Source organism: Monopterus albus, unplaced genomic scaffold (genome assembly GCF_001952655.1).
Source record: "Monopterus albus unplaced genomic scaffold, M_albus_1.0 scaffold136.1, whole genome shotgun sequence".
In the NCBI taxonomy this organism is placed as follows: Eukaryota; Metazoa; Chordata; class Actinopteri; order Synbranchiformes; family Synbranchidae; genus Monopterus; species Monopterus albus.
The window spans coordinates 190,735-201,417 of NW_018128016.1; the positions used below are offsets into that span (position 1 = coordinate 190,735).

At 40.9% G+C, this 10,683-nt stretch overlaps 1 protein-coding gene across 2 annotated transcripts in view; it reads left to right on the forward strand.

Annotated features, from left to right (window-relative positions):
• The window catches only part of lin7a (lin-7 homolog A (C. elegans)), a 25,827-nt gene that overhangs the window by 4,547 nt on the left and 10,597 nt on the right, over positions 1-10,683 (forward strand). For both annotated transcript variants that reach the window (XM_020613658.1, XM_020613657.1), the window contains exon 2: positions 6,213-6,331. The gene's annotated coding sequence lies outside the window, so the exon portion shown is untranslated. The remainder of the gene's footprint in view (positions 1-6,212; positions 6,332-10,683) is intronic.

Sequence of the window (10,683 nt, forward strand, 5' to 3'; positions counted from 1 at the left end):
ACTTTTCAAGACTACATAAAGTGTGTGCAGTTGAGTATGCATTGGCATAAGTACTCTCGGTCTTTGTGTGATCAAATTATATAATGCATTGTGCATCATCATCATTGTTAAAACTGGTAATATTGAGTGAGAACTAGAAATTGGCACTCAAGGTCATTTAGACTCATTAAGTGACAAACACCGTTGCTAGGTGACTGACAACAAAAAGGGATGTTGTCTTGTCTGGAACCATCCAAATCTTTTCAGTTTTTTCATATTTATCTTTTAAACACAGTAAACACAATTCCACTAGAAGGCACCAGCAGTCCTCTGGTCCTTTATTCAGTATATGTCATGACACATTCATTCATATTTTTGGAATTTAAGGTAAAAAAGAAAAGGACTATTGCATGGAGGTTTTTGTAAAATGAAACAGCCCTGATTTTACATCAGTTTGAAGCATTAGAGTCCCTTGAACTGATGGTATGGGCACATAAAAATGAAGGAAAGTGCAGCCATAAAATCTGCTGGGCACAGTTATTTGGGAAAAACTCATTTTACTGACTTAAATTTTTTTTTTTGAGTTTTCAGTAATGAACCTCTTTTTTGTGGTTCAGTCATTACTACACAATGAAAACTTTGTTCAGAGAAAGTATTAGTGAAGTGTTGATAGTAACATAATTAAAAAAAGTTGCATTAGACTTAGCTCATTTAATCAGTATCACTAATGAGAATGCCTTCATCCTAAGTATTGCAGAGGGAAATTAACTGCTGACAGGGTCTTTGCTAGTGTCATCACTCTGCTTAATATGGCAGCAGTGCATTACACTGAAACTGTATCTTGATGTAGTATTCGCTAAATTACTGTGACTGCTGTCACAAATCCAAAAGATACTCCGTAATTACAACTCATGACTTTCCTTTGCACACTGCGATACCTGGATGCTGTTTTTCAAAGCTTTTCTGGCAGATAAAGAGAGAGAAGTGACTTTTTTCTTGTGTCACCATCAACTCCCTTTTCTCTTTGTTAGAGAAGAGTCTGTCTTACTACACAGTGAGAATGACCTAACTGCATCCAGACTGTTTGCTTCAGAGATCAGACTTGTGGTTCTCAATTTGGAAGTTAAGCTTATAGTTTTCACTAAGACTAATATAAAGCTTTGTACAGATGTTGCACACATCTGGACTCATTGAATCCCCTAGAGCACAAAACTGGTGGTATCTAGGTGAAGATAAAGGTCAGTATAGTCCAGTAAAGGTGAACACTGATTTCCCATCACTGCATTTACAGTGGAACAGTGAAAGTGAAATCTAGTGGTGGCAAAACCAGAGGCAAACAAACAGGGCAAAAGCAAGCTTTACTGAGCTGAGGGTTAAAAACAGGGCTTGCTAACAGGCAGCCCAGACAAAAAGGGCAAGGCATGCAGGCAGAAAGTCCAACAAGTCAGGCAAAGAGAAAAACAAGACAGGCAGACAGGCAGAAATGTAGTTTCTTGTGAGAAACTGAAGTAAAGGACTGGCGCCCAGGTTGGCGTACTGTCAGGTGATGAGGAGAGGTGGGAAAGCAGGTACCAACTGCAGAGCAGAGAATTGGAGGCAGTGGCATGGCACAAAGATCAGTAGCTGGTAGACATATAATAAAGGTTAAGTATAAAAAATCTGTTTTGTATGCCAACAATGGACGGATGGAGTATGTAAAAATTGTCGCTTGCAGTGACAGATTCCCAGAGAATTATTTCCTGACATGCAGTTCCCTTCACCTCTAACAAGCATTTACATTTTTCAGGTCATTTTTTATTTTTACAACCACAACTTTACTGTTTTGGTTCACTCTCATTACTCTAATCAGCTTGTTTCCAGCTGCAGCAGGTAGTTGGTTTTAGCGAAAAGCTCTTAAAACCCATTGTAAGCTTCCTGCCTGGCACCAAATAGTACAAAGAGTTATCAACTAACTTGTAAAGATAGTTAATAACCAAAGAGCTAGATATTGTCCTAAGGAGTTAGCGCAGACCAAAACCAGAGCGGTGCTGATGCATGTTGCTATAGCATAGCATGGTTAGATGGAGGGGGGATCAGGCTTCATCAGGCTTCCCACGGTCCCCTCTAGCATAGACCACGGATATAACAGGCACACAATGTGGGTGTTGAGCACATACTGGATATAATCTTGAACCATGCTTCATTTGTTCTGTCAGTGTCTTTCCTCAGCTGATGGTACATCATGAGGCCCGTCTTGCACCATGGTTATGTCAGTGTTACCAGAGAGCACAGAGGCATCAAAACACTTCTTCCTTTGTATGCTAGACTGTTAGGTAATATAATACATCATTTCATGATTCAGGAATCATTTCCTCTTAATGTGATGTAACTGTGATCGTTTCAGCTACTCTGTCATGGAGCACAATCGCCCTCCAGTGCCTCGGCCCCTGGGCTTTTACACCCCTCTGATCGGCCACGCAGATGATCCGATGACCCAGTTTTACATCAAGCATGCAGAGCAATGAGTACTGAAGCGCAGTCTTGGGACATTTTGCTTAAATCTCAGTGGATCATCTGAGTTGCATGGTAGAACTGAAGAGAAAGAGCTGTCTTGCACTATATTATATGCTAGAAATAAGCCACATATTTGTTTTTATGCAACACTAAGACCATACCTTGATTTGTTTACACATTTTCTTTCACATATCTCCTCTGTGAAGGGAAAGCAGTGTGACAGCAAAGCATAAAATCTTCACAGACATTTTGTGTGTGTGTGTGAGATTAGATATCACTGAAAGCACTAAAGGAAAAAGGTGCAGACAAAGTGCCAATAGCCATTTCACTACCTGTGAGATGCTCAACGGGAACCAGAGAGCTACCGTATATGATTAGCACTTATTCTCATTTATTTCTGTGTGATCACCTGTAATTACATTGTCTTGATCACTGTTTCTGCGTCCCTGTGCTGTTACTTGGGACAAAAGAACATGGCATGTATGAATTGGAGGGGTTTTATTACAAAAGCTGTCACACTGAAACATTCAGGGTATGGGCAGGGATCACTCATGATCAGTAAGAGGAAGGCACCAGTAAAAATGTCTGCAGTACAAAGCTAAGTTCCAAACACAGAGCAAAAGTCCTTGATGCGGATCAAGAAAACGTTGCTAACAAGCATGTGAAAGCAGATAACAGAAACAGAGAGAAGAGAATCTCTCCTGGATGGCCCTCAACCTCTGTTTAATGAGAGGGAAATGCTCATAAACCCCCTAGACAGATGCCCTCGCAGCTTGGAAGTGCACCAGCTCATTACAAGCTATTCGGAATCTGTTGTCTGATACTCAGGCATTAAAAATGGCCCATTCCCCTTGATAGGAAATATTAATACAGCAGAATATCAGCTGCTAAAAACCACATATGGTGGAAATCTTTTTCAGATGACTCAATGAACAGGTAAGGTCAGTTATTTTTTACAGCTATCACTAAAGGTTTGTTCATGCAGATAAAGTAAACAAACAATGTTTTCACTTCTTTCATCCATAAACGTAAAGAATTTGGACTGTGGTGTGTTTGTTACACTCTCCGAGGCCAGGGAGCATGACATTAGCTAAATGCATTCATTTGTTTAATTAGAGATTACACTAAAAAGCCCTGCTCACAACCAGCACATCTACTTGTAGTGTTTCCCCATGGTGTGGAAGCTGATGCTGGAAACTACAAGACTGCTCCATCTGAGTCAAATCAATGAACCACTGTTTAAAAATGAGTTTCATGTGCTAAGTGCAGCTCTGTTGTCACTGGAAATTGTATTATTTGTCACAAACAAACAGAAAGCAAACCCCATAGTCTACAGTTTTATATACATGTACCTGTAACCATCTCTACTGTACATGAAACTGAGCAGAGTCGGTTGATTAATGGCTGATTAGGGTTATAGTGACGACTCGCCCCGTTGCCAGCTCTCATTTGCCAGTATAACTCTCCCCAGACCTGTTCTCATGAGCCATAAAAGCTCTCAGTGGGAACTGAACCTGCAATTCAAGCAGATCAATATAATCCTCAGTGCTTTATTACAAAGGGCTTGAAACAGTGTGCTCATTGTCTCCATATGTGGTATAGAGGCTACATTCTAAGTGTGCTTTATGTTTTCTTTTCTGCCACATGCAGTCTGAGCTACAGGCAGCTTCCTTTCTTGTCTCCCATACGTTGGGAGACAGTAAAAACTCCTCTGTCTGCCATCTGCTTTATTGAGTTACTCTGGATTCCCAGAATTTAATATCTGCCTGTGTGTGTCTTTAAGCACAGTTTGTGTTTATTGTGCTTTGTGAACAGAGATACTGGTGCAGTCTTGACAGATGACAATGTTGAGAGGAAGTGATCAGCCAGTTACTGCTAATTAAAATGAGAAGCGGCTCCCTGAAGGCATATGTTCTCTGGCGCTGTGCAGATGTAGGGTCCTGTAGATCAGCTCATGAGAGCTGCAGTGAATAATTTTCAGTATTGATTATTCTGTGTTATTAGGTCATATGAATGTTAAAAAAATACTGATACCTTTTCTGCAGTCCTCTTTAAACGGCAGTGACATAAAACCTTGGTTTTAAGAAATCATGCAAAGTTTTTTTTATGTATATATCTGATGCACAAGCATGTGTGGCTGATGCAGAAAACATACTGTAATTAAGCATATGAGCGCACTCGCAGCTTTTCTGTGTTGATTGATCCATGTTAAGTAAAGAAAAAGGTCTTAATAAGATCATAAAAAAGATGCTGTTGTTATATGGTGCGATCTCCTGAGTCTAAACCAGCAGCTCAGTGGATGTTATTGCTTGATGTTATTAAATGTTGGTCGTGTATCTTTGAAGGACAGAAATTCCCTGAAGCAAACTGTGAAACGGTCAAGCCAGCTGATCAGTGAGCTGCAGCCTTGTCTGGCGTCCCTGTACACTAAACAGGCTCAGCAGGTAGCTACCTCTATTTGAAAGGATGTCTCGCACCCTTTACACGGGGAATTTCAGCTTCTCCCTTCTGGGCGGAGCTTCTTAGTTCCAAGGTGTCAAATGAAGCATTACAAAAACAGCTGTCTTCCTGCTGCTGTCATCGAGATGAAGAAGTTAGTAATATGTGTGGAGTTTATTTTTAACTGATATCTCATTTTATGTCCTGATTTAATTGGTGGAACCTTGAGTATTTTATCAAGTTTTATCATGTCCTACTGTCCTGTCCTGTGTTATATTTGTTTGTGTGTATCTTGCTGCAAAACAAATCTACCTATGGGTACAATTAAAGTAACCTAACCTAAATAAAATATAATCTGTGAAGAGGATCTGAATACAATACATTTTAAAGCATCTGACCAACCTTTCTGGTGTTTAAAGAAGTAAGGGATTTATTCAGCTTGTGTAGTGCTGACATTTTCACGGTTTTAAATCATTAAAACTGAATATTTTTGAAGTTTGGGCTGTTATTCTTAAAACACAAGCAATTCAAAGACGTTTCCATGAGTCACTGGGAAGCAGTGATCGGCCTTTTGACTATTTTTTAAAACATTTTATAGTATTAACCATTAATTAGATCATCAATAAATAATGAACAATGAAAACTGAAAACTATACTGTGTGTAAAAACAAGCACCAGTGTATCTAGAGGTGAAAGAACAATATGGGTAAATGCCAGAGTTCTACTGTAAAGCTGGACCATCATCTCTCTCAGTGTGGTCACAGGCCTCTGGACACACGGGCTGAATAAAACATGTTATTGACCCCACAGTCCAAGTCCAGACGGAGTACCAAATCCCTTTCCTCTCCTTCTGCTATGTATCTCTGTTCAACAGGCCAGTTTCAGGGGGCAGGAAATTAATCAGCCAAGCTGGCGGACTCTGACAGTGCCAGCTAATTAGGGGAGGAGACCTCAGACTCAGGCTCTGACTTGACAGTTTAATGTAAATGCTTTGTAATGCTCAACAGCGCCTACTCTTACCTGGAAGTGTTCCCTTTGAACAAACAAGTGCCTTTTTCATTCCTCCTCACCTTTATTCTCATGCATAGAACTGAGCCAGTGCAAATGATCCATAGATGGGATTGCTATTCTCTCTTTCTTGCTCCTCCTGACTATTTCTATTATTCCACCTACTGATTTGCTGAAGCGCCTCTCTCATGGCTGCGCTGTTAATTGAATCCCCCAGCCCCCCGCCGTCTCCTTGGCACGAGTACCCACACACATACACTCGCACGTATCTTCTCTCTCCGTCTTTCTGCTAGATGTTGCCAGGGCGATCGAGCTGCTGGAGAAGCTGCAGGAGTCAGGTGACGTTCCTGGTCACAAGCTGCTGTCTCTGAAGAGGGTCCTGCAGAGCGAGTTCTGCACAGCCATCAGAGAGGTGAGTCACTGTCAAGGTCTGTGAACACCAACAGGACTCATGCATTGTGATTCATCTGCAAGACTCTTTATTTTTCTCATTTTGTTGACCTTTCTCATGCTAGAACTCTTTTTATGTTGTTTTATGTGCTTCCAATCAGTCAGCGTATTCAGTGGCTCGTTGTTTTTCCTCAGAGTTGCTGATTCCCATTCTCCTGTCACGGTTAATACTTCATAGGGTTTATTAAAAACAAACCAGAAAAGTAAAGCACCTAACTTTCTATGACAAAGATGATTTCCCATGGAAAAGTAAACAACAGCTGACTGTTAGAGCTGTTTGCATTTATTCATCCCAACTATACAGATGTTAGCCATAAGCTAGCCACTAGAAAAAGGTGGAATTAAATAGTTTTTAAAAGTAACATGAAATATTGTGCAGTACAGCTACATTTATATTAATTACAAGGTTATGAGTGATTTTATGCCATATTGTTGTTGTAGGTTTTTGCTTGTAAAAAATGATCCAGGTTATTAAGTGTTGACTGTGGCAGAATGTTTAGAAGTTTTCTGAATGTTGATTTCATTATTATTTATTATTACACTTCCCATTTTGTACAGCAATTTAGACCTATTGCAACAAAGTGCAGGATACTGACCACCAACAAGATGGGTCAAAAATATTTGAATTATTAGCTGCAGTAAATGAATATTAATTAGATTAAATCTGTATCTAGCATAAAATTGCATGCAGGACCTTTTCTTCTTTTATACACCAGCCTCTTTTGTAGGTCTGTTTATGTTGGTAGATGCATTCCACCACACACGGGATGAAAGCTTCACTCTCTGCGACTTTTCTGGTTGCAGTCTTGAGTTGTAGCAGTGCAACCGAACAGGTTTATTGTAAAACAAAGCTGTTGCCACTGAGTTCACCCCCGAGCACTGAAGCTTTTGGTCAGCTGGTGCAACAGGCTGCAGGTGTGTTAAACAGAAAAATGACTATTTTAGCAGTTGGATAACATTCACAGAAGGTATAGGTCAGTGCTGAGGTTTAGAGAGTGAATCAACTGTAACCTTCGAGGAATTATGGCTATAACAACAAATTCTAAGTGTGTACCTTCAGGTCACTGTTATTTTCCATCAATCAATAATAGAATATCGCATCACGAAAACATCAGAGATTATTGCTCGGCGTTAGCGTTATTAGCGCTGGAGCTGAACACCAAACCTCCACCATGATGAATTTAACTGCTTGAAAATTTCACACCGAGCATTTAAATAATTACAAGGCCAGAAAACATTATGAGCATTTCATTAACTTGAAAGTTTGATAAGCTCGTTAGACTGAATTTTAATTAAGCAAATCACCGTTATAGATAGGTTTTAATCATATTTTACAAGGATGGAATAAAGTGTGAATCATAAACAGGAGTTCTTGTTTTTTTCCTTTTGTTAAATTAATTTCATTCACATCCATGCAAAGCAGACAGCCACTGATACACAACACAAGCAAGAGCATTCACGCTACACGACAGCACTACACAGGCTGATAACCACACATCTTGTATATTTAGTGTCCTGTCTGCTGTGATATACTGCTGCATGACTTTCCTAGGCAAACAGGAGTTTGAAGAGCAGGGTAAACAGATGACTGATGCCACAAGCTAATTGTAAATAAAGTGAACCTGTAATTTGTTCTCGAATGAGAGCAGACAATTAGTGGACTTAATCAGTATGTCAGGGAGAAGCCCCTTTTCATTTTCTAGTAGGAATTGTGTTGTAAATTAAAGGGGCATTAAGTAGGATTTTAGACTTTCAGAACATGAAATAACCATGCTGTGTTTTGGACTGACTTCTATTAATAATTCCTAGTTCAACAACTGAGATTACTGGTTTGAAAAACGTACTTTTGAAGCCAGAAAACGTTATTATCTTGCCTGTATAGGCTTATCTTAATGTAAGAATAGGGAGCGTTACACCAGTAGTGTCATCTGGGTGGGTGCTTCTGTGATGCTGACGTCTGGGGTTTGGTCCCACATGACACTCCTAAAACACTTAAAGGTTATGGTTTGAAAAAGGTCATGATCTGGATTAATACAGCCTATCACTAGTGTTAACTGTATCAACATATCACTTATTTTTCAGCCACTGTCTTGAGATAATAATTGAAGGCTTGCTAACTCAGGCACCAATTAGGACACATGACCTGTGGCAGACATTACATAAAACCCTTGACATCATGCAAAGTGACAGAAAGGAAGAAAGGACTAGTTATCCCTTCTCACAGGGTCTGCTCGGGAAACCCTGGCAAATCCTGGCACCAACTCCACATCTGGCAACAGGCGGCCTGATCTCAGTCCCTGTCACTGGAGTGCAATAACAATGAATCTGAAAAGGGCCTCAGCAGCAGCAGCAGCAGATGATGATTCACTTTGGCAAGAGGCAAAGACCCACAAAGAGCTGGCTAAACACAGTCACTAGAGGAACCACAAGATGCTCTGAGAGATGCTCTGAGATTAGCGGGCTGCAGGGAAGCTGACTATGGTTCTTAGTCAATTACAGGTTTGTGAGAGGCAGTGATGCAACAGCTTCTCTCTGTGGTGCTGAGCCAGCTGGAGGATAGGTTGTAAGTGCATACTCTAGATTATGACTGTTGTTATGCAGAGCATTAAAGAAGCTGCAGTGGTGGAATATCACAGTTCTGAGCAGCTGTGTCCTCCGATGCACTATTTGTACTGGAAACAATTAAGAGACAGACTCAGAGTGGAAGGGTGTCTCAGTGGGAAAGCAACAGTTAAGCTAGATTTAATGGCCTGATGTACAGAAGTTGTTTTAATGTGTTTGTTTGTGCCAAGAGAAAGCATTTATGATCAGAGTTCCCTTTGCTATCAGATGATCTGTTCCTCTGTTTCGGCCTCTGAACAGGCTCAACATCACTTCAAAGAATCGCAGTGATGTTTCTGTAGGTTATGTAGTATTTTTACATTAGTGCCAGCCATTAATCAAAATGTGGTGTGGATGTATTTTTTCCTACTTTGCAGGTAGAAGAGCTGATTGCCATGTACTCCCATTTGCTGAGACTGAAAAATATCTTGAGAAACCATCTTTGTGTGTGTGTGTGTGTGTGTGTGTGTGTGTGTGTGTGTGAGTGCTGCATCTAGTTCAAAGACTGAGTTTGAAGCTCTGAGTTGTCATGTGACCTGTAAGACTTGAAAAGCAGCACGCAAACACTCCACCCTGGAAGAAATAAATCAGTGCTTTCAGCCACTAAAATTACCACAAAATAGTAAAAAGACTTGTTTATACCCCCCTGGTAAGCAAGTCCTTTTACCCCCTGTTGTTCATCTTGTTCCCACCACTGTAACTTTCATTTTTACAGATGACTTTTCTTTCTAGTCCAGAACTTGTCATGTGTTATATAATTCCTAATCTTGTCTACAGAGTAAAAGCCTGACAGTAAGTCCATATCCAGATCTGACCTCCTACTCCATGTCTGCGTCAATAGAATTTACCGAACATGAATCAGCCTTGTTAAGGATGAGAAGCCTGCTGTCAATATGAAGAATGGAGGGCAGGGAAAAGAGCCTGTTCAGCAGTGGTGGGCTAAATGACAAAATAACAGAGACAAGAGTTTGTCTTTCACCGCTGTATCCATCATTGACGGGGGTGGCGGGAGAATCTTGTGTCCCTGCATTAGTCTCGCTGCATCAGCATGAAGGAGTTGTCAGGGACAGTCAGCCTTGCAAAATGGGAAATGAAGGAAGGACACGAGACGAGCCGAGCGGACGGGCTAACCAGCTGGAAATGATGGACAATGCCAATTTGCAATATGTTGGGGTAGAGTCCCACCTGACAAAAGTGCACAAGGCAGGCCGGAGCATCTTTTATCAGCTCTGACGCTGCAGATGATTTTCCACTTCAGCAGAGATTTTCAATCAACATAATTGGCTGTTTTTTTAGAAAAGCGAGCGAGGAAGCGAGGGCGGAGGATTTGTGTTGAATCTACCTTGATGCCTCTGCCTCCCACATCACAATCAAGTTCAATATTTTCCCTGTGTGGCACCATCGGGAGGGGAAGTGTCTTGTTAGGTCCTGCGCTACTTTTCATCCATTACCAACAACATAAACATGCTAAGGGCTGTCTTTCACCCATCCCCCTCCTGCACATCATCTCTTTGACTCAGTCAGGATCAGCCATCGTTACAAGCAACGGTGTCACATCAGTTTGCCTGCAGGCATCTTTCTGTTTTCTGCTTTTGTGGCATCCTGCTTGTACATGCCAGCATACGTAAGAAAGATTGTGTGCGTGTGTGTATTTCACGAGGATCCTTTGTGGTGAGTCAAGCAGGAAGGAACCATGTAGGAGAGGGTGGACCA